This window comes from Furipterus horrens, unplaced genomic scaffold (genome assembly GCF_987537825.1).
Source record: "Furipterus horrens unplaced genomic scaffold, mFurHor1.1.pri manual_scaffold_1, whole genome shotgun sequence".
NCBI lineage: Eukaryota > Metazoa > Chordata > Mammalia > Chiroptera > Furipteridae > Furipterus > Furipterus horrens.
In genome coordinates, this window is record NW_028327171.1 from 41,707,277 (window position 1) to 41,731,256 (window position 23,980).

The window sequence follows — 23,980 nt, forward strand, 5'->3', positions numbered from 1 at the left end:
TTGAACTCTGAGATTCTGGGTTTTTAGGTTTATATATATTGTGATTTATTTGTATAATCATGCTTCTTAAAGAATGCATAAAGAAGTGCACACATATTCCTCCCATTTGATCAGCTTTTTCTTTGTGCTCTAATAAACCAATGTCAGTCAAAAACTTTCACTGCCCCAAGATATATTTGTTAGCTTCCTATAAAAGGAAGAACTTGGCTCTGATCAGTTTTAGTTTCTAGTGCCTACTTTTGATTTACAAGGCCACTTTATTTTAAGTTTCAAAAAAGGCAATCGCAGTGATTTAAGGTAGAAGCATAGCGTTAGGGTCTAGTTTCCCATTTTTATTTATTACTGTATTTTCCTCCATTCTCTCTGAAGGGGTATACCAAAGGCAGTTCACTGAGGATCTGCAGCTGCATCAGATAAGCAGCACATCAAAAGCTATACTTCTTAGGGGTTCACTGAGGAAATCAGACAGATGGAAGGAAAGAGAAATACTTCTCACTGCTACTAACTTATTCCATTAATTAGTCTGAGAGTATAATTTCCATTACAATAATCTTATTGTAAACATTTTTTAAAAGGAAGGGATAGTCTTGGTTTTAATGAGACACTCTGTGTTACCTGGATACTGTGTGCAATCCTTTTTGACCCTTGGTAATATAAAGAGTATTTCTTAAGCAGAGAATTTAGAATTAAATTTTGGCAACAAATCTGTTTTTATTGTCAAGGGTCAGAAATCAAGAAATCAGGCTTTTGCATGACTTAATTCACACTTCCATTTTCTACTTTGAGATGCTCAGAGAGGATGAGAAACTTGACCAATATCACACAAGTAGGGCATACTGTAACTTGGATTAATACCACATTGTACAATGTTCTCCATGTCTTTGAAAACCAAAGAGAAAATGTGATATCACATTCTCAAATAATGCAATGACCTTTATTTCACTCATAATATAATTCATGGGAATAAATAAGACAGTTATCATTTTTAATATGCTTTATTGATTATGCTGTTACAGTTGTCCCAATTTCTTTTCCCTTTGTTCCCCTCCACCCAGTGACCCCCCTCCCTCCAGTTGTCCCCCACCCTTAGTCCATGCCCATTGGTTGTGCATATAGTTCTTCTCAACATCTTCCTGTCTACTCCACTCCCTCCTACTATGTTTCTTAATTCCTGTATTATCTCCCTCCCTTTTCCCCCTTCCCCCTCCCTGCTGACCTCCCCCCATAATGTTCCCCATACCTATAATGCTTTTTCCACTTTCATTGCCTACTTATTTTGCCATTGTTTCAGTTCCCTAGCTTCTGTTCTTGGTTGTTGTGATACAGTTTTCACTTTAACGTTCATAGTTTTGATCCTCTTCCTCCTAAACAAGTTCCTTTAACATTTCATGTAACAGTAGTTTGGATCTGATGAACTCCTTCAGTTTTACTTTGTCCTGGAAGCACTTTCTCTGCCCTTCTATTCTGAATGACAGCTTCACTGGATAGAGTAATCATGGTTGTAGGTTTTTGCTTTTCATTACTTTGAGTATTTCTTGCCAGTCCCTTCTTGCCTGCAGAGTTTCTTTTGAGAAATCAGCTGATGGTCTTATTGAGACCCCTTTGGATGTAATTCTTTTCTCTTTTGCTGCTTTTAAGATTCTCTCTTTATCCTTAATTTTTGACATTTTGATTATAACGTGTCTTGGTGTGGCTCTCCCTGGGTCCAGTTTTTTTGGAACTCCCTGTGCTTCCTGGACCTGTAAGTCTATTTCCTTCCCCAAGTTAGGGAAGTTCTGCTTCATTATGTTTTCACATAATTTTTCAATTTCTAGTTCTTCTTCATCACCTTCTGGCAACCCTATGAATTGAATGTTGGCCCACTTATTGCTGTTCCATAAGTTTCTGAACCTCTCCTCATTTTCCTCACTTTTCATTTCCTCTTTCTGCACTGGTTGACTGTTTGTTCCTTCCTTATGTTCCGATATGTTGGTTTGATCCTTGGTTTTCTTTCCTTCACCACTAGTTTCATATGTGTTTTTGTTCATTTCAGCAGGACTAGCCTTTATTCATTCCCCATCTTGTTTAAGATCTGCTGTTAGGTCTGTAAGCATTTTTATAACCGAAGCTCTGAACCATGCCTCAGAAAGATTTCCTATCTGCTGCTTTGTTAGATTAGATATTTGCTTTCTGGTCAGCTGCATCACTGGGAAATCTATCATGATCTGTGCCATCCTGACCGTTTTGTGTTTACCTTTGCTTCCTGGGTGAGGCTGTCACACCTCCTACGCTATTGGGGGTGAAGCACCGTGCACTAGTCACAACTGGGTGACCCTTCTCACCACACTGTGGCGTTTTCTGTTGGGGTGGGGGTCCAAGATGGATTCTTGCCATTCATTCTCTGCTGAGAGACTGGGAGCCTCCTCCTCCATCCCCAACCCCTCTGGGCCTCACAGTCTAAGGCAATGGGGTTCTGCCTTCCCCAGCACTGGAATATCAAGCTGATGGGTCTGGTCTGCAGCCAGGGGTGCTCCCCAGGCGCGTCTCGCCTCCCCTTAAATACAGGTATCTGTGCTTACTGCTGTCCTGTTGCCATCGCTGCTGCTGCCGTCACCAGCACAGCTTGAGCTACTCACCCTGGTTTCACCCCTCATGCCCATCCGGATGAGCACCACTTCTTTATAACTTCATATGTTGGACTTTCATTTATTTTCTGGCACTTGTGGTTATTTCTGGTTTTGCAGTAGTTGTATTACTTCTTAGTTGTGGAGGGAGACAGAGCGTGTCAGTCTAGGCCTCCATCTTGGCTGGAAGTCTCCTGTGTGTGTTTGCCTCTGTCAGACATTTATCATTTTATATAATAAAAATTATGCAAAACCATATGGCAAAATATCACAAATAGGTAGAAAAAACTAGAGCAAATATAATCTTGGCCTCATGTTATGGTAAAGTTAGATCAATAACTTTTTTCTCCCCAAATTCCAATTTCATATATATATGATAAACTTTACATTTATTGAAATTGCTTTTTTAATGTATTAAGTAATATTCCAAAATGCTAAAGTAATAAATTTTAGTTTAGAATTAAAAAATAATAGTACTGGGGAAAGATGAAGATTATATTCAATTATTTTGTGGATGAGAAAACTTGGACTTCCAAAGATTAAGAGATGTTCCTCAAATCCTATACTAGTCAGGGCAGAAAGAAGCCTGGAACCTAATTCTTTTGCCTGCTGACACATATGTCTTCTTTGACTCCTCACACCCTTTCCCCCACCCCTTTTAAAATTAAGCAGACAGGAATTTGAATGCATTACTCAAGATTAATTTATTTTTAAAGAAAATAGTCCATTTTCATAATTTAATTTCATTCTATCTTAAAAAGAGCCTAGATAAAATGCTCAATCTATTCTCGTCTATGGGAATCTCTAGATGTTTAAATCAAACAGAACAGATTAATTCAGGGTAATTGAAAGATGAATTAGTTCAATGACTCATGGCTTAATATGATATGTATAGCTCACCAACCATGAGCAGGCTCTGTACTGGGCGCCAAGGTTAAAAAGGTGACCAAGATCCAAGATGGCAGCGGAGTAGGAGGGTATTACACTTACCTCCTCTCTAGACCAAACTGGAATTACAACTAAAATACAGAGCAATCAACCTGAAAAACTAACTGAAGACTATAGCTAAAAAGAAGTCTTCTTACAGAAGAAGCCACATCAAGACTAGTAGGAAGGGCAGAGATGCAAAAAGGGATGGCCCTGCTCCCATGGGCACTGGCTGAGATTCCAGAGGGATATCCTACTGAGAAGCATGAGATCTCAATCTCCAGTTGAGCTCTCCAGCCCAGAGCACCAGAGCCAGAAAGCAGTATCCACGTAACATCTGGCTGTGAAAATAAGCAGGGATTATGTCAGTCAGGGAGACACAGGAGTCTGCTAGAGACACAGGAGTTCTCTTAAAGGGGAAGTGCATAAAATGAGTTTGTAACTACTCACCTTGGGCTCTGGTGGAAGGAGGGTGGACTGGACTAGAGTCTTTTGATGAAAGACTGGGGTTTGTGGCTCTGGGGAGAGAGCTGAGGGAACAGTCCCTGGCACCCCCTATACTGGGTCACTCTCCTGCACTGCAGATGCCATCTTCCTTGGGTGGAGCCCACCCCTCCATACAGCATCAGCCTGAGGGAAAGCAATAGCTCTACCCTCTGGACTCCCTCACCACACTCTGTGGAGATTGTATCCTGCTGAGGAGTCAGTTGCCTGGCCATGAGATAGAGTCTGAACAGACTCAGGGGGTATCAGTGACTGAGTTGTGTGGCTTTGGGTGGAAGCCATTCCTCCTACTTTTCCATGAACCTCACTGACACCTCCCCTTCACAGGAGATCTGCTAGCCCTACTCTCCATGCTCAATGAGGCCCCACCCTCCTGACTCCTGGTGGCTCAGCCCTGCCCTGGTCTGAGAATTTGGGACTGAGTTGTGTGGCTCTGGGACAGAGGCTACTACCTACCCTCTCCCAAGCCTGACTGGGCACCTCTCTCTCTCCCATCTCTGGATTGCTCCACCCTGCTGAGACCAGGCTCTTGTGAGAATCTGAGACAGACTGAGTTGTGTGGTTCTAGAATTGGGTAAAATTTCCCCTTGCATGCCTGAGCAATGTAGAGTTCTCCTTTTACATGGCTAAATTTTGGTCTGTTTGGGCCTGATAAACATGGCTTGCCTCACTTGGCTGACTCCCTAAGACCCTGACCCACCACAAAGGTGAGTGAGCAGAGGCTGGCAGCTAGACTTGGTAAAATCTGGGATATTTGTTACGTGACCTCAGACACAGCATTGGTAATGACTTTGAACCTATATAGATCTGGTGAACACCACTTGCCCTTACCTGGTGGTACCTCATGCAACTCAAGTGTCACCAGAGGCTCTTTCAGGGACTAAGCCTACTAGGCAGATGGCAGGCAGAGGCAGGCATAGGAAGATCTTGGGGTGCTTTGGGACTTTTGCTGGCCTGAACCTGGGTCTGGAGCTGGTAAAAGCCAGCCTTGGGGTGCATCTTGATTCTTCCTGCACACACCCAGGCCTAGCAGAGGCAAAATGTGAATCATTTTGTAGCTCTAAACAGATTGCTAAGGGCCAGTCATAGGCAGCATCTGACACTGGACTGCAAAAGAGTTCCTCCCAAGAAGCCCCAGAACCAATACATCCAGCTTCAGACAACATCAGAGCAGGATCCAATTAACTTCACAAGTAGAATATTCAAAGGGAGATCTTGGCAGGTGCCAGACCTTGCAGAGGTAAATTCCACTCCATGTGGTCAGCACCTGTACAGCAGCTCAAATGCTGTGGTTGGGGTTGATCCTCACATCAGCCAACCTGAGGGTTGACATGGTGTATGAACAGGCCAATAGCATTCAAGACTCAATCACAAGGGACATTCCTAGAGCACCCAGGGCTTGTCATCAAAGAGACTGCATCACTGGCTCCCACAAGATACCTACTACATAAGGCCACCCTACAAAGCCTGGGAGCCATAGTGGACCTACTTAATACATAGAAATTAACACAAATTCTCAGAAAGATATAATCTTCCAAAACTGAATCAGGAAGAATCAGAAAATCTAAACAGGCAGATTATAACTAATAATATTAAAGCAGTAATATAAAAACTCACAGCAAACAAAAGTCCTGGACCAGATGGCATCACAGGTGAATTTTACCAAACACTCTGAGAAGAACAAACACCTCTCCTTTTCAAACTATCCCAAAATTTCAGGAGGGGGTAAGACTCCTAAGCTCATTTTACAAGGCCAACCTAATCCTAATTATAAAACCAGATAAAGACACTACAAAGAAAGAAATTATAGGCCAATATCCCCGAGGAGCATAAATGTTAAAATCCTCAACAAATTATTAGCAAATTGGAATTAGCAATAAATTACAAAGATCATTCACCATGATTAAGTGGGATTTATTCTGGGGATGCAAGCTTCGTACAATATCTGTAAATCAATGAACATGATGCACTACATAAATAAAATGGAGGATAAAATGCACATGATCATATCAATAGATACAGAAAAAACATTTGATAAGTCCAGCACCTATTTATGATAAAAATTCTCAGCCAAGTGGAAATAGAGGAAACATATATCTATGTAATAAAGGCCATGTGTAACACCCCACAGCCAGCATCATACTTAATGGGCAAAAACGACAAGTGTTTCCTTTAAAATCAGGAAGAGACAGGAATGTCCACTTTCACCACTCTTTTTTCCACAGATATTAGACAAGAAGAAGAAACAAAAGGCATCCAAATTGAAAAGGAATAAGTAAAACTGTCATTATTTGCAGATGACATGACACTGTATATAAAGAACACTGAAGATTCTACAAAAAAACTACTAAAACTGAATGAATGAATGAAAAAATGAATCTAGACCTCTTTCTTATACCATACACAAAAATAAACTCAAATGGATCAAAGTCTTAAATGTTAGACTCAAGACCATAAAAATCTTAGAAAACACAGCCAGTAAGATACCAGAGATTTCTTGGAACAATATTTTTTTGCTCATATATATCCTTGGGCAAGGAAAACAAAAGAAAAATAAAGAAATGGGAGTACATGAAAATAAAAGTTTTTTTTCACAGCAAAGGAAATCTTCAACAAAATGTAAAAACAAACCAATGAATGGGAAGGCATATTCACCAATGATAGATCTGATGAGGGGTTGATATCCAAATTTGTAAAGACCTTATAAAACTCAACACCAAAACAAAACAAAACAATCCAATTAAAATGGGCAAAGGACCTGAATACACACTCCAAAAAGGACATACAAATGGTCAATAGACATGAAAAGATGCCCAATGTCTTTAATCATTAGAGAGATGCAAATTATAACCACAATGAGATATCACCTCACACCTGTCAGAATGGCTATCTTAAGTAAATGAATAAACAACAAGTGTTGGAGAGAATGTGGAGAAGGATGAACCCTTTTGCACTGTTGATGGGAATGCACATTGGTGCAGCCACTGTGAAAAGCAGTATGGAGTTACCTCAAAAAATTAAAAATGAAACTGCCTTATGACCCAGCAATTTCACTTCTGGGAACATATCCAAAGAAACACAACAAACCTGTTCAAAAGAATAATATGCACCCCTATGTTCATCGCAGCTTTATTTACAATAGCCAAGATCTGGAAGCATCCCTAGTGTCCATCAGTAGATGAGTGGATAAAAAAGGGTGTGGTATATTTACACAGGGGAATACTACTTTGCTGTAAAAAAAGGCAGTATATTTACCTTTTGTGACAGCATGGATGAACCTGGAGAGTATTTTGCTCAGTGAAATAAGCCAGTCAAAGACAGACAAGTACAATATGATTTCACTTATATTTGGAATCTAATGAGCAAAATCAACTAACAAACAAAATAGAAACAAATCCAAATATACAGAGAACAGACTGACAGCTATCAGAGGGGAGTGGGCTCAGGGGATGGGTGAAAAAGGTAAAGAGGTTAAGAAAAAAAAAAGAATGCTCAGAGAAGAGTATGGTGGTTACCAGAGGGAAAGAGGTTGAGGGAAGTAGGAGAAAGTAAAGGGGGGATAAATGATGGTGAAAGAAGATTTGACAATACAATATACAGATGATGTATTATAGAACTGTATACTGGAAACCTATATAATTGTATTAATCTATGCCACATCAATAAGTCAAATGAAAAATATATGAACAAGACACAGCCAAAGGAACTCACCAGAGAGCAGGGTGAGGGAGGTAAGACAGGTCTACACAGACTCAGGGTGCTATAAGAGTACCCCAGCCCTAGAAAGTCAAAGAAATTTCCTTGGAGAAAATAATTCTTTAACTGAGTTTTGAAGGATAGGGAAGTTTTCATCAAGTGGGTGAGATGGTAGGTGTTCTGGTCAGAGAGAGAATATCATGGAGAAGGCCAGAGGTTTGGAAGCACAGGTGCAGCTTGGTGAAGCACTGAAATTTCACAATGCTAGAGTACAGGGTGCTAATGGGGGAGTGGTAGATGAGAAGGCCAAATAAGTAGGCCTTAGAAGTCATATCTTATTCTGGAGACCGTGTTTTCACATTTCACTGTGCACTGAACTCACCTGCAGAGTGTTAAAGTGCAGATTACTAGGGCTTACCTTATAAAGGGCTGCAGTGGGGTCCAGGACTATGCAAATTTTTAACAAGTATTCTTGATAACAATTCTAGAGATGATTGTGCTTGGAAAAACATAGCGATAGATGATGGTGTACCTTGAAAGAACTTTAAATAGAAGGGTGATCTGATCAAATTAATGCTGTAGCAAAGAGGGTGGTAAGATACATGTGACTCTGGTAACAAAAAGACTAGTTGGGGGTGGGGGAGCACAGTACCTCTTTAAATAAAGATGATAAAGTGATCTAAGATGCTGGCTGTGAGGATGGAGAGATAGGACAGAGTAGGAATGAATTAGAAGTGCTAGAGCATTATATTTGGAGAATGAGAGAGAAAAAAAGAGAGAATGGTTTCCTGGTTTCTGACTTAGGTAATTGAGTAAGTGGTCGTATTATTTAACAATCCAGGAAAGTAGGAGAAGAAGACAGGCATTATGATGGTTGTTGGTGGTGATGAATTTAGTTTGAAAATGTTGACTTTGAGTTGAATCATGTAGAAGTGATCAGTCAGTGATACTGCTATTTAGTTAGGAAGAAATAATTGGTTTTTAGATATACATTTAGGATGAGCACAGATGCCAGATTAACTATGATTTCAGCTTTCAGTCATTTTAACATTTCTTTACCTGCACAATGTTTGAGTTTCCATTAAAACATTTATTATAAATGACAGAATTATGTGCAGTAAAGGCCAGAAGTAAAATAATTTTTGATAAGCTAGGAGCAGCATACTTTTACTTTAAGACTTAAAATCAAAGATTAGTTGGATTAATGCTTCCTCGATATAACACAGAACACTTAAGTTCTTTTATCACTGATTCTGAAACCAGACTATAATCACATTAATGTTCTAGAAGATATCCCTGAAAAAACTAATTTTAACATCATCAACTGTAAAAGCAAATACAATTTTTATTTTGATACCTTTAATTTTACATTGAGTTACTTGATCAATACTATCATAGTCTGAATTTTATGATATTTTATAACATTACTTCTAGGCCTTCCACTCCTAAAGTAATGGGAAATTTAAAATTAATATTAAGAATTTAGGAAACAGTGGCTCTATTTTAAATAGTTATTTTAATATCAATTGAGATTAGTAAAATCTATGCCTATTTTTACCACAGTAGTCTTTATCCTGCCGCTCAGAAATTCTCTTTCCAACAAAGCTGGTATTTTTCTCTTTCCTTGGGAAAAAAAAAGAATCTCTAAGAGCAGAAGAAATTAAGAAATCTTTCCTAAATAAGTAATGACTAACTTTTTACTACTAATGTCCGGTATTTTAAAGATGGATTTAATAAAGGTTAAAGAATCCAAGTAAAACATAAGACAACTGGTTCACCACCATATTCTTTTTAAATATTTTTATAATAATAAACAAAGTACAAAATAAAACATTAAAGTAACCTATTTGGGTAGGTGACAGATTGGGAGACATATCTTGGCTTGTTTAATACACACAACCCAAGATTCTGTTTTTACACATGTAACACAGTGACTTTACACTGGGCTCCGGAGCTCTGGTTAATCCCATAGTCTTACTATTTTCCTGGCTCCTCATCACACACAAAGGTATTCTCAAGGTGTTAACTTTTTATAGACATAGATGTAATATAGCTATAATATAGATATAGATATATAGATAGATATATGTAGAGTCAGATAATTGATAACGCTGTATAGATTTAGCATCTGTCATGTGTAAATGGTAGGAAGAATGCACCAGAGATTTCTGCTGTCCAAGGTTATGCAATGTTCCAGAAAACTTGCAGATTCCTAGGTGAGTCATTTTGCAATAGCTGAGGTACTGATGTGGAGATGTGGATTGAATTTTCTATGCAGACTCAAGCAATAGAATAAAAATCAGAAGACCCAGATTCTGGTCCTCAGTCCCCAACTGATTTGATGTGGAAGTTTCGGTGAAGCAGTCAATCCCTGTGAGCTGCATTGTCTTTATCAGGATGACAAAGATAAAATATCTACCTTTTGTCAACCCCACTGAAGCACTCTAAAGATTAATTTTTATAAGACTTTCACAAAAAGTGACTATTGTAGCAAAGATGATCAGTTTTCTATCACAGTTGAGAGTTCTGTCATATTGGGAATAGCTTTGTAGAAAAGTATCTTTTGTTATTTGCAGAACGGAGAGAAGTATAGCAGGATCCTCCCAAGCAACATATCTTTTGAAGAATTAGGAGAGGTCAATCTTTGGCTTCATAAAAAATAAGTATTTTTCATGATATGGTTACTAGTAAGCTGAAAAATCTACCCTGACCAAACACTCAGAGTTGTATTGCATCACTAATTAAGGGCCTGATAATGATAGAATCCTAGACTCAAAGGAAGCTTTTATAATTTTATAAAGGCATCAGCAAACTCACATCCAATCTGTGTTTGATTATTGTTGGTAAATAGAGCTCATTTCTTCACCTTCATACACCTTCACACACACACACACACACACACACACACACACACACACACACACACACACAAACTGTTGGTAGAGGAGGCTCCCTTCACAGCCATACATACAGTACAAGCCATGTCCGAAATTGAATCCTCTAACTCCACTTGCCAAATTGTGTGTCTGTGTGTGGGATTGTGTTCTCCAGAGAAATGGAGAGTCTTTATATCTCTGACCCACCCAGACAGGGTCCCTTTTTATAATTTGCTCAGAGGTGGCACTTATCACCAGCATAGTTACTTCCTCTCTCTAATTAGAGAGAGTTTGGACATGTGATTTTGGAATCTTTTTATCCTGCATCTGAGTAGGAAGAATTACGCCTCCATATCTCAGGCATCCATATCAGAGTAACTGTGGGAGAAATAATAATAAGATCATATTTAGAGAGGTTCACAAATTGGACATGTCCCCTGGATGACCATTGTGAGTGCAGCTCCCTGTGTGTGTGTGTGTGTGTGTGTGTGTGTAATTGGGGAAGTCAGGGCTGGAGATATAAGCAACACTTAAAACTGGGTGTAAGCAAATGATGGCCTCCTAGGACAGTTGTGATTGTGATGTTCTGATGTCTCAGGGGTGTGTGTGTTAGCCCTAGAATCAAATCACTGTTGACAACTAGCTGACGTGGGAGGTGGTGTCTAGAGCCTTAGAGGCATGCACTTTAATTCCAAATGACCTTGGCCAGTTAGAGATACAGTTAGAAACCATTAGGAGAATCTATTATATTTTTAAATCTGCAACCCCAGACTGTCCTCAAGCTTAAAGAGGTTAAGCCCATTAAACTGCGTAGACTACTTTGACAGCAGGGTGTTGGTTAATTACAGTGGCAATCTAATTATAAGGTTTATAAGGTTTCCCTGTAATTGATTCCCTTTCAAGTGTGTGGAAACTACACTTGATGTGCATTTGGTCCTGAAACTCATGGTAACAGACCAGATTCTGGGGCAGTGTGTGTCTTAGTATCAGAAAGAACATCCCACTTTGGATTTCTTATTCTGGACAGTAAGGGATTCTTCTAAATATTTCAAGCATTCATTCTTTCATTCATCCATTCAGTCATCAATTCATTCATTCAATAAATACTACATTAATAGTATGTACCTAGAACTACTGGTATCCAGACATATAAAGCTATATGTCACTAGCCCAGATGGGCCCAGTTGGGGAGACTGACAAAATTAAATGACTAATGCTATAAGTCAATAATGGTGTCAGTGGTGCATATAAAGTACTAAGGGAGCATTAAGGAAGACATTCCTAAGTCTGCATTGTGCATGTGGGGTGGGGGTGTGGCAGGGTGGAAGGGTGTTGGTGGAGGCGCAGAGCACCAGTCAATGAAGAGGTAACATTTGAGTGGAATATTAAAAGTGGAGTAAATACTCAATATACAGGAGGCAAGAGTTTGGGGATGGAAAAATAAAAAAAGAAAATCTAGAACTATGAGAGAACAAGAAAATCAAGCATCTGCCACCACTGCAAACAACCAAGTACAATAGGCACTGCTGTGAACTAAACTCCTTCTTCCACAACAATATGTATGAAACACTTTGCCAGCTCTATAAAACATAAGAGCTAATCCTTACAATGTCATCACTATATATGGGTATATTTATTATCTCCATGTCCAGTGAACAAAGTGAGGTTTAGAGAGGGTAAGGTATCAGAGCAAGATCACACACCTAATACATGGATTTGATGAAGCTAGGATTTGAACTTGGGATTGTCTGATCCTGGAGCTCAAGCTATTAGCCATTATGTTTTGGGAGCCTATTCAAATGGGAGGGGTTATTATGTGATGTATGATGCATGCCATCGAAAGCCTTTTAGCATACCTTTTTTTTTTTTTTTCACTTTGGGTAGAAGCAATTAATTCCAGAATTAATTCCATCAAGAACTAGCCCTCAGTTTCCTCATATGTGAAATGACAAAGTTGTGCTATGTGAACTCTAAAGACCTTTACATCTCCAAGATTCTATTCTCATTTAATCTTGCCCCAAGCTTAAGAACACTCTTTTTATTACATAGATCTTGTATAACAGACTGCATATCAATATTAATGACTCAAATGCACAGGGCAACTTGATTATAATCATCCTTTGGATGAATATGGAACACTAATGTATCCAGTTTTCCACATTAAAATCCTGCCTATGGAGGGATGAACGTTCTTATCACAAAGGTTTATTATATATATTTTAATTCCATGATTAATTACTAAATTTGTCACAGGGCTCTTTTCAATTTTTCAGAAAGAGTTGGAGTAGGCAGTAGATGGACACTGATGAATGATGGAGGGATCATTGTGCTCCTCTTTGCTTCAAGCTTTAGAAAACCAATATACCCTAGTTTTACACTATTCTCCTATAGGCTTGCATGTAATGGCAGGTGGTAACAAATAAGCACAGGGCTTAAAGAGAATTATTTTCTTTTCCTTCAAGGCAGAGTGGGTTTAGTCAAGATAGAGAGGCTGTTATTTCACTTTCAAGCAATACCTACAACGTGTTATAGTGGACATTGGCTTTTTTTTTTTTTTTTAACTTTCCCAAATGTAAACTGTATAGTTGGGAAATTGCCCACTTTTGGAGTCTTGGTGGTAAGCAGACATGAATTTTCCCAGGCTATCTTGCAGACAGGGTATGGATGTGTAATTTGGCTCCTCCATGAACTGTCCATACACATGCCCCCACTTTGAACTGGAATTTGGGGGCACATAAAAGCAACTGTGGTAGGTAACTCATCCTGACAGTGGAGGGCAGCACCTGAAGCTCCAGCATGGGGTTTCTATGGGCAGCAGCAATGGCCAGCAGCTGAACCAGTGCCCAGTGAGGGTGTCAGGATTGCAAGCTCTGCTGTTCCTTGTCCTGTAGGGGCAGCAGTGGTATCCCTATTAGTCTGGTTTGGAGTTTGACTGGGGCCTTGCCTCTGCATATCGCCAGGTCCCTCCAACTCACGCCTAGTTCTAGGAGTCTGTGAGTGCTGCGATGGTTTTTTTTTAAACATTAAAAAACCTTTTAAAAATAATCTCAAGCCTACAGAAAAAAATGCAGTGAACTTCCATAATACCCTTTCCCCAGATTGGTCAATTTTTAACATTTTTCTGTACAGCGATACCTTGGCTAATGAGGACCCTGCTAACAAATATTTTGGTTAACGAAGATTTTTTTCGCTGTTTTCGGACTTGGCTAACAAATGTTTTAGTGGATGTGCGCGCTAACATAAAGCAGCAAATTATCTTTTCCGTCTGTATGTGTGTGACAAAGAAATGAGCTGACCACATCACGTAGGGGAGACCACCAACACGACTGGGGTGTTTACGTTTGAGGCAGTGAAAAGTGAGACACCTGATTACATAAGCGCTTTGGATTTGATGACGATGTATATCAGAAGGTGAGAGATGGCCATCGCTTTCACCTTCTAGAGAGGGGCTTCCAGAGTGCCACAGAGAGAAACTATTCTCATATCAGTGTCAATACAGTGCACGCTCTGTGGGCAGCATCCAGAATGAATTAAGTTATTTTCTATAGAAGTCTACGGGAAATCACTTTTTGCCTAACAAAGATTTCGGCTAACGAATGTGATTCTGAACAAATTATCTTTGTTAGCCGAGGTATCACTGTATTTGCTTCCTCTCTCTTTCTTCCTCCCCCCACTGACTTTCTCTCTTTCTATGTATTTATATCAGACATATTATTTTCATTATTCCAGGTCACATGAGAGTGGGCTACATACACTATGCCCCTTTACCCCTTCATACTGAAGTGTGTATGTCCCATGGACAAGAAGATTCTCTTATATAGTCATAGCTAGTTAACAAATGCAGGAAATATAACACTAATGCTAATCTAATCTCCAGTCCATATTCAAGTTTCGATTGTGCTGGTGGTGTGCTTTATGATAATTTTCTTTCCCATTCTGAGATCCAGTCCAGAATCATGTACTGCATTTAGCTGTCATGTTGCTTTAGTCTTTTAATTTGTAAACATCTCAGTTCTTCCGTTTTTCATGACATTGATATTTTTGAGAAACGTAATCTGCTTATTTATAGAGTACCCCTCATTTTGTGTTTCTCTGAGATTTTCTTATTAGATTCAGGCTGTGCATTCTCAATAGTAACATTACATAAATGATACTGTGTCCTTCTCAGGGCATCACATCCAGATATGGGTGACATTGATTTTGATTACTTAGGATGTTGTCCAATTTCTCCATCAAAAAGTTACTATTTTCTCTTTTGTAACTTATATGGGTGATGCTTTGATGTTCCATAAATATTCTATTTTTCCTCAACCTGCCCCCTTCCTTAATTTAATTCATTGATTATTCTCACTTGAATCGATTTTTACTATGATTTCAAAATGGTGATTTTCTATCTTTATCATTCCTCCTATGCTTATTGTCTAACTATACTTTTAATAAATCATTTTTCTGTTTAAGTGACCCAGAGTTGGGATCTGTTACTTAGAGCCAAGAACCTCTGATTGATTTACTTGAATATTTTGGCAGCTAGTTCCAAGAACTTATCAAATCAGTTCACTCAAATGGTCGATCAAGTCAGTCTAAGTAGAGACAGTGGGAAACACCTTTAAGAAAAGAAATTATGCAACTTTTCATGGGGACTTATTTAACTTTTAAAACACACTTACAGATTAGATTTTATTTCACTGTTAGCCAAACAACTACCAAAACTGAATATATAAATGTCAAATATACTAAAACTAAAAACAAAAAAATACACATTTTTATGACTAAATGTCAAAAACCTGGACATTTGGAAACATCTGATGGTTTATTATAATGTTTACTTTCACTTATTTTATTGTAATAAACCTAAAAATGAAGAGTAATAGTATCATGCACCCAGTGCACTGGGGTAAGGCAGTTTTCATTCCCGTACTAGCTCTGCTAATTAACCTATGTGGGACTTCTTGAGCAAGTTTCTTACTATTCTGAACATCAATTTTCTCATCTGTGAAATGAGACACTTGGATAAAAACATTTTCAAGAGAATTTCAAACCAAGGATTCTATGACCTCAAAAGTGAATACTAATGCAATTGTTAACGACAAAAGAAAATGTTAACCTAGAATGTTCTAAAGAGCACATTTGCCATTTTTTCCCCAATGAGCACATTTAGATCCAAGATTATTCTGGTATGAAGACCTAATACCTGTGAAAAAATTCCAATGTTATGCAGAGAATAGAAACATCAGAACAATTTAGAAAACAATTTAGTCTAAAAATGCTAAAGTAGTCTTAGGTTGTCAGAGTAGATGTCTGTCCCAAGAAATAAATGATCTCAAAGTGCTTGACATTGGTCAGGTCACATCTTGAGCAGTGTGTCTTATTCAGAGGGCCATACTTTCATGGAGCCATTAAAACATCAGAAAAGTCATTATGAGAAACGGTTGAGTGAACTAGGCTATTAATCATAGAGAAGAAAAGATTTAATGAGATGAGGACATGATACTTCTCTAAATATTTGAAACTGTCTTTTATTCAGGTGAAACATAATAGGATTGTTATGCTTTTTTTCAGATGAAAAATTACAAACAATTGGCTTGAAGTTATGAATGTCAATATAAGGAAGAAATTTTATTCAAGCATGTTGTGATAGTTGCTCTTGCCATCTCCTCCTTCAGGGACCTCATCATGCCTCTGTGATATCAGAGAGCTACCAAAGAATCAAGGTTTTTATTAAATTTTCAGGGCAATAGATCAGACCCTGTCTTCCACATAGACATTTTCAGATAAGTGCTTCTCAAATGTTAAATGCATATAAATTCAATTTCTGATTCAGTAGGTATGAGGTGGAACCTGAGAGTCTGCATTTCAAAAAAGCTTCCAGGTAGTTAGTTCATGTGCACATAATCACCTGTCCAATTAGATGGCACATCACCACACAATCAAAGGGTGCCATTCATTATAAGCATGTTACAGTTAACACCCATGTGAAAGGAGATAAAAAGATTTTTTGCTGCTCTAACAGCTTCATCTTCTCATAATGTTTGAATGTTTTCTTCTTTCTCATTTCCGTAGAGGTTCCATATTTTCTGACCTTTTCCTATTTTTGCATGATACTGACATGCCTCCATATGATGTTCATCCATATTCTTTTAGGTAACTAGGGAATAGTCCCCTTCAGAACATGTTGGATTTTGCTTATTTTATGTCATTACTTCAGTTGGCTACAACCGTTTTTGGTAGGACACAAAGACATGTACACACAAACACACATGCCCTTGGTGGTGTTTTTCACTGGATTTTTTCCACAAGGCATAATGATCTTGGGACAGAGGCCCATGGGCAAGCAGGGACACTGTGCTCTGCTCACCCATAAGCTCCCCTTCTTCACTCTAGGCCTCTTTCATCTCCAGTTAGGCATCTCACCACAGTGGGAAATGGTGCTCTATCCAGGGTCTTCTTACTGTCATTGTCTTGAGGAAACTTTTTACCTCACACTGATATAATACCAGTTTTAACCCTCAAGGCTACACAGAATGATTCTATACCCTTCCTACATAATAACTTTTCAAATATTTATGTAGAGTCATCATGGCATCCTTGAGTTTACTTTCCAAGCCAAACATCCCCAGGTCCTTCAATCATTACTCATAGGAAATTGGATTGAATTCCTCTACCATATCAGTTGCTTTAAAAACCACATAAATTTTAAGATAGTATGTAGGAGTGGGGATTTTGTAGCTCCCTAGGTAGATTTCTGGCATCACAGAAGCACTAATCCTCCTTGGAATCTCCATGATTCATAGATCACCATATGGCATTCTGTTTTGGGGAAAAAAAGTTTCCACTACACCAAGTCCCAATTGCAGGGTTTGTCTGGATTTTCTGAAATCTGTGCATGAGCAGGGGCTTTGGGGAGTTGTATAAGCACCTGCAATGCAAACTCTCCCACTTGGTTCAGCTTCGCCCCATTTCAGAGCTGCTGTGCTTCTTTACAATGAAATGGTACACACACAGCTTCTTCCTATGTAAATGAGGACACTATTTTCATCTGTGGAATTTCTACAGAAATTGTCTAAAAATAATACATAAAGATGATCAGTTTAGTAAAATCTCACATGGAGAATAATAGTGATCATTTATATAATGGACTTTTAGCAGAAGGACTAGTAAATTGTATTAGTAAGGATCAATAAAAAATGATGTTATGAGATAATATTGGCACTGTGTTGTATTGTACGCTGAGCTCGGAACAATCAGCAATGATCTTGGTATTTAACCAACAGGGTATTAACTATCTTCTTGTTTACATTCTGTATAATATAATAATAGATAAACTATAAAAATCATTTTTAACAGACTGGGAAAGAGGTCTTCCATTTGGTACTCCCAGTAAAGGGGGTGGATAGGTGAGGACTGGGGAAATGGGGTGAAGTGGTGATAAAGGAAGGGCTCACTGAAAGAAATGTAGCACTCCATTCGTCGATCCCTGAGTTACATGCTACAGTTCAAGATGATGTTTTCCTTATGTAAATTTGAATCATGAAAAGGTGATAACGTATTTCAGAAACTTGGCAACCCGTTTTATCTATCAGTGTATTTGAAATTACATCATGTTTCGATGTCCCAGAACATTTAGATCAGACTTAGATTAGGTCTTTTAATAAGAAAACATTAGGCTAGGGTTTGCCTTTGCATTTAGTGAAAGAAATGCACATTGGTTATTCCATAAAAGCATCAAGAAGTTAATTCTAGAATATAAAGCCTTTAAACAGTTCTACCTTATGCTCGTGCTGGCAACGTGTGATCTCCATGGAAAGTGTGAAAAAGCAGCCTGCCAGATGTTTTGACTACATGATGCATCACATCTTAATGTTTCCTAGGCTGGCAGTGGTACTACTAAAGATTGAGGATTTTAAAATTAACAAGTTCTGTTTTAACCTTTTCTTATTCTTTACTTTAAAAATGTTTTATAGTCAAAACATTCACATGCTGAAAAAAATTTTCAAACACATATTTTTAGGAAGAATGTTTATAAACCATAAACAAAATCTAGGAAGAACATATTGTGTTTCTTACAGTAAGTGTATTATGTCAACTGTTGGCTGGTATGGCTGGGGAATAAAATTTTCAGGTTAATCAAAAACTCTTCAATATTATACCACAAATATTATAAGTTCTATGTGTTAGAAGCTGAATATTACACTCATACCAAGCATGATTTGCTTGTAAATATATAGAAAGGCACTTCAGAATCTTGCTGAAGCCTGTGTCATAATTTTGACAGAAGCATCATTGTACATGAATTTCCTTCAATAGACTTCTAGTTAAAAATACTTCAGGCAATAAATTCATTGTATGCATTCTCATTTTTACTCCGGAAGAGTTCAAGAGGAGGGCAGGTGCCATTTGAGTTGGGGGGAGAGGGGAAGGCAGCAGCTACCCCCAACCAAAACAACACAACCAACTCCAGCCTCAGGCCAGCTTTGCTTCATTCTCCTTAAAATACCTCATAGCCCCTCCCCAAACCAATCTTCAAAGATTCTCCTTTGAAAATACAAATACACTGTGAGGTATGCATGTGTGGTGTACGGGTATTAATTATATCTTTGTTTGCAAAGGGTTAATAAAGAAATGAAATAGGATAGAAAATGGTGGTATCTGGAGGGGGAAAATGGATCTATTAGATAAATGAAGTACCTGTGCTAAATATTGTCTATTTTAAAGTTTTGCTTAGGATCTCAATTATGACAAACTGCTGTCACAGATGTTGAAAACAGCATTCTATAATCTTACCTTGCCTTGGCTTCTATGTTTGCTGTTTCTAGTGAAACCAAATGAATCTCAAGTGGCCAGATCTAATTCATTAACATAATTTGTATTACCCAAGCTGTTCTGCTTCATGAAGATTTTTTTAAAAAAGCAAAGTCATAAATAAAAGTGAAGTCATAAAAAAAAGCAAATCAAAAATGCTTTTAGAGTTGTTAATAATCTTATAATTTTGTGATTAAAATTTTTTTCATTTATTTTTTATCTTGTGAAGGCAGAGGGTGTGGAATGGTTCCTCAGCTGATTTGAATAAGTCAAAAAAACCTGTTTTGAATGCCTATAATAAAGATCAATGATAATTACAAACAGATTTTTTTGTTTGATTGCCTTCTGAAATAACTTTTTTAAACAAAAAAATCACTGTGGATGCTTTATTAACAATAAAAAAACAAATCTTAGTTTAAAATTGAAATTATATTGCTCTACAATTCCAGGAAAAAATGTTTGACTAAAGAAATATACTAAGCTAAATAACTATCTTGCTCGAATTGGCAGTATTAACATGTACATATTACAAGCAAGCATCATTGTACATAGCATACAGAGGTACTGGAGGGATTAAAACCATAGATTATCTATTAGGAGTAGAGTGTTTGGTCAGAACTGATACTAAGTCAATCATCATGGCTCCCTTGGTCAAAGGGGGGGGGGGCGGGGAGTAAATCTAAAACAGTCACTAAAGAAACAACCTTTGCTCAAGTTGCTGGGGTGCTCAATTCTCCTTGGAAATAATTGGTGAGGCAGGCGGAAAACAGCATAACAGCATTAGGGCCCTGTCCTAATAAATATACCCGTGACATTTACTATGAAACCAAGAAACATATGCTACTATGTTATGCTCTGTTTATCTACTTGTCATAGATATCAGCTTTTATCTTCTAAAGAGCTAGCAGAGTATTTTTAAAAGTTGGTGGCTTCTAAAATAAATTCAGTTTTTCCAGTAAACTGGATGAATTGCCATATGTACAAGAATTTAAAAACTTTATTCACAAACTCATTAAGTTGCAAAAGTAAAGGCACCGCAGGAGTTTAAAATTCAACTACGTTTTAAGGCTTCATGTGGACACCTCCTCCACTCCAGGTTGTTAATTTACAAAGCATTTTATTTTGAAATCTATTGGATACAAGAAAGAGAAGAATTAAAAGGTACAGCAAATCAAGGCAAATATGTTCTGTTTCACTCCTGTTTTAAGGTATCAGATAAGACACCAGTGTTTCCAACAAACTCCAAAGTTGGCAGAAATGTTAGTAAATCTGCTCATCCTGGTTTGCTTCAACAACTATGCATTTATATTTTTAATTACAAATCCTCTGGAGTGTTTGGGCTATGTTTCTTCTTCCTTGAGGTTAGAGTCAGGTACACACAGGAAGATGATGTTATCTATGATGATAAGGAAAGATTCTTTATTCAATCTAAATATATCAACATGATGAAGATTTTGTCTATAGGGGAAATACTATTCTTTGTGGAAGAGACTGGGGTTAAAACATAAGCAAATGACTATTGAAAATCAGTTTGTAATAAATATTATTTTGGGGGGTGGGTGGGAATTCCCACCCAGATGATCGTATCATTTAATAGGTACTAAACTAGTAAAGCCTTACAAGTTTTATGTTTAAAATTAATGGTCAATAGTTAATAGAAAAAAAATTACAGTGCTCTGAAATTTTGGCAAACAACATTTTCAAGTTAAGCTTGGCAGCAAAAATTCTGTGTTTTACTGCCAGGCATCATGTTTGTTGTTACAGCATTGCACAAGCAAAAAAAAAAAACATTAAGTTTGGAGCATACACAGGGTCTTACATTTTGTCTATTCCCTCAAAGTGAAATGAAACTCTCAGACATGTTCTAGATAATTCAAGTTTCAATAACACCTTCCCTTGAAATATTCAGAAAATTGAGTTAAAATTGTTTGGGGTTTCATAAATTTACCAGATTGTTGCTTCAATTTTCCATTCATAAACTGTATTTTCAAACAAACAAACAAATAAACTGCTGTGGAAAGTTTTTGTAAATTTCCCAAGTTGTCAACTATGAATTTTGTGTGAATGGGCAATCTTCTGAAGAATAACTCTGTTTATTAACATCTTTCTCTTTTACTCTTATAGAGAAAATGTTTAGGGATAATAGATAATATACAAAACTGCAAGAACCATTCTTGGGTGGAGATGAAGCATAAAACTATAGTAATAATCCTTTGTTAATTTTCAGCAGTCATTGTTTGAATGTTTCTTTGTTAATAAACTTTCCAATTAATGTAGCTTTAATAAGAAACATGCAGATGATATTTATTATATATATATTCAGAAATATACTTCAGTCACTAATTATTGTCCATCAACTGTGATATAATTCCATTAATAACTTTCAAAACAGGAAGATGTCAGCAATATGAGAAATGCTTTTGGAATTCTGATAGTGCTGATTCAGAATTCTTACAAAATTTAGCAATACAATGTCATTTTATATAAAATTAAATTATAGTCCAAAGGAATTTCCTCACAGACTTGGAAATTAAATATTGCAACAACATATTTATTTATTTTCAATTGCTCTAAAAGACACAGAGCCAACACCCTTAGAATTCACACATGTTACACACTAAGGTAAAGGCACCACATATAATGACTGTATTTGACCACCTTTGGAAGGGAAAGGAAGCTCAAACATCAAACCTGATGACTACAGTATTTAAAAAGGGCAAAAAGAGCTCAGTTCACACTTTAGGAAGCTGAGTTAGTATTTCATTTTTTTCCCCCTAAAGCATACATACACCTGACTTTATAAGGAAGAACCAACCATGTGAATGAGAACTGGAGTCAAGGTTAAAGTAATCTTTGCCCAAGATAGTAGAGTGCACCAGAGAGAAGCAGCAGCTCAGCTCAAATCAGCATTAATAACCAAAGGCGGCACCTCCCCTGAAAACATTAGAGCCTCTTGGACATATGTTTAGAATTCATCCTCCTAAGTCATCTTGTAACTATACAGACAGGTGACAATGTCCCATCATCTGAAGGGGGAAAATACAGCACAAAATATTTTTAAAATATCACTTCAAAAATAATGAAAAGTGCAAAGTGTTCTGTCAGGAAACCTTTGCAGATGGTAAAGGAAAAAGCTTTGTCTTTCCTATTATTGTTTGCCCTTCAGTTGACATACATGCCCAATTGCATCAAGGATTACAACGGAAACACGGTCAGCTCCAGGTTTTTCCCCCTCTGTTCAGGCTGCTTGATCTTGTTTAAAGAAACAGGCTCAGGAAATGCACAGAAAACAAACTTCCCCAGTGGAAGTTCCGCGGTGGTCTTTCCTTCCTTTCTCCTTCCCTCAGAAACATGTCTAGGTTTCCCAACAGCACCGGACAGAAATGTCATGGTCATGTTGCACCACTTCACTTGTTGAATTGTGTGAAGGCAGCGCCTGACCACAGTAACTTGGTGAGCCACCTTGCTCTTAAATGAGCCCCCAAGATTTCTTGCCAGTTACGATGGAAATGTCTTACCTGCATGTGTCCCTGGTACATTCTGCTTCGACTTCTTTAGGACTTCCTGAGGCCGCCGGATGCTTTCCCCTGTGTTTACTTGCACACCAACAGAAGGGAGAAGGAGGCGAGTACACTGGCTGCTCACAGGGCGCCCCTGAGCCGGGTCGAAGGCTCCGGGTAGCCCGCCGGCGGCGGCCCCTGGGCAGCTCTGCGGGCTGCCGGGAACTGTTCCCCGCTCGAGGTGCTGAAAGCGGACGCGGGAGAGCGCGCGGGGGACGCGAGGAGCCCAGGCGGCCAAGCTCTCCCGCAGGCGCAGGTCCGGTTCGCCTGGCGTCTCTAAAACTCACTCCTTCTCCGCCGAACTCTTTCTCGCTTCCTGCCGGGCTGCCTCATGTCTCTCTCACTCTCTTGACTGCGAACCTCCTCCTCCTCCTCCTCCCAGCCCTGACGTGAGCGCCCACACCAGCAGCCGCTGCAGCTGCCGAGCGGAGCGCGCGCCGCCCTCCCGGCAGCGTCCCTGCCCAGAGGCTGCGGGCCGGGCACGCGCGCGCGTCCCCGGCGGGCCCGGGAGAGCCCAGAGGGCGGCGCGCACCTGCCCCCGACCCGGCGCGTGCTCTGGGGCGGTAGTCGCGCTCAGCGTTCAGGTGTAGCGTCCGCTGCCAGGGCGATTTTAGCTGAGGCGGTGGCCGGTTGCAAGAAAAGTGGGAGGAAAATGCGTTGTCTCTCTGCGGGGCCAGCAATACGGGCTGAACTCGTTATTCTACAGACAATAAAATGAGTGTGGGGGTTTCCAAAGAGTTTACTTCCGTTCTGATTCGGCTCTTACAAGTTACCTCCGTGTCACTCACTCACCCAACCCTCAGTTCATCATCGCTGAGCACCCTTCTATTTAAATCGCAAATCCCAGTCCTTAAAGACCTTCTATGATTTTCTCCCTAGCACTTATTGTCTAACATAATGTATATTTTACATACTAATTTTATTTATTGTCTGCCTTTGTCTATATATACAATGTTATTTCCATGAGATCAGGGATATTTGGGGGGATGAGTGTATCTATTTTGCACGAATGTAT